This window comes from Dasypus novemcinctus, chromosome 17 (genome assembly GCF_030445035.2).
Source record: "Dasypus novemcinctus isolate mDasNov1 chromosome 17, mDasNov1.1.hap2, whole genome shotgun sequence".
NCBI lineage: Eukaryota > Metazoa > Chordata > Mammalia > Cingulata > Dasypodidae > Dasypus > Dasypus novemcinctus.
In genome coordinates, this window is record NC_080689.1 from 72,923,385 (window position 1) to 72,925,214 (window position 1,830).

A 1,830-nucleotide genomic window follows, 5' to 3' on the forward strand; every position below is an offset into this window, starting at 1 on the left:
AGCAGACAAAAGGTAAGAGATTGCCCTGGGATGGGAGGTGGGGATGTAATTCTAGAAACCCAAAGATTGTGGCAAGCCCACGCTAGAATGCTACAGATTTCGAGAAGAAAGTATGACCTTCTCATTGCATTGATTTTGGACATCTAGCCTCCAATACTGTGAGTTAGTTAAGGCTTGTTGTAGAAGCCAATCACTATGTGGTAATTGTCATATAGCTGACAAATTACGACACATGGCCATCCAAGAGTTGTTAGGAAAAAGTCACATTTCAAATTTTAGAGGATATGTAGTTAAAGAACTATTCCATAAAGTAGAGTTAATTTGTTATTTAAACCAAGCCATGATAGACATGATGAAATTATCCTGAAATCATAGAATACTGCTTTGGAAGAGACTTGAAAGATAAACTCATCGAGTGATTGCTAAATATATTCAAGCAAGAGGACCCCTTTCTAAGGTCAAAACAAAAAACTTTATGGATCTGCAGATATTGACAGTCCCAAGTGATTGAAAAATTAATTATTAAAATAACTGCTATTATTGAAAAGTGACGTTCAAAAACAATATTATATTATAAACATTTTAATGTTGATATATTCAAGGATCTAAATCATTGTACCATTTATAGATAAAGCTAGCTGCCTTTTGGAATTGAGAACTACTTAGAATAACTCTGCAACTCCCAGGAATCCATGGCCCACAGGTTATAATCAAGGGTTTTTCATATCACTTCATTTTTCAGATGAAGGGTATAGAACAAAGAGAACTGACTGACTTCTGTTTTCTTTAGGTAAAAAAATCTAAATCATTAGTGGAAGAATCAGGGCTAAAATTCAATTTACTGGGCAAGGGTTTCAGTTCAAGACTCTTCTGTCTGAACCACTTTATCTTTAAATATCATTCTTGAAATGTGTGTGTGTGTGTGTGCGTGTATTAGAGAGAGAGTGCCACAATTTCCAAAATATCATAATAATATTCCACTGAACAATGTCTAAGTATCATCTAAGTACTCTAGTGGCAAAAGGACAGTATGTATAAAACCCTCAGCCTTTAAAAATGCTTATTTCGCCTACCTAAAAGGGGCCAGTCTGTGCTTACTTCAAAAAGGCAACCCAACACTGTGAAAGTATTTCAATTAATTTCTTCTTATTTTTCTGGCTAGGTGATGACATTAAGAAAGTTTTACAAGAAGTACCAATAAACAACAAAAAATAATGCATACCCTCATCATACTCCCAAGAAGTAAATGGGTAGCTGAGAAGGCAAAAGCTTCTTCCATTGAGGACTAAGGGTTATATTAGTCTTTCTAAGAAGGAAATCAAAACCACACTTTGGACAAACTTTCTTTGCAGGTGTCTTCATAGTTCAAACACAAAAAATATGTAATATTTTCAAATGACACTTCACAATTACAACTATGTAAGGACCCCTGGCCTATGCATAGAGAAAAGAAATGCCTCAATCCAAAGTAATATTTTTCCTAGTATTTATTACCAAAGCACCTTCACATTGTAAAATATAACTATGGTACATAATTTATTTCTGTAATGAAATTTTTTTAAAGATTTATTTACTTATTTCTTTCTCTTCCCCCCCCTCCCCCCCACACACCCTGGTTGTCTGTTCTCTGTGTTTATTTGCTGCATCTTCTTTGTCCATTTCTGTTGTTGTCAGCGGCACGGGAATCTGTATTTCTTTTTGTTGCGTCATCTTGTTGTGTCAGCTTTCCGTGTGTGCAGCACAATTTCTGAGCAGGCTGCACTTTCTTTCGCACTGGGCAGCTCTCCTTACAGGGTGCACTCCTTGCGCATGGGGCACCCCTACTCGGGG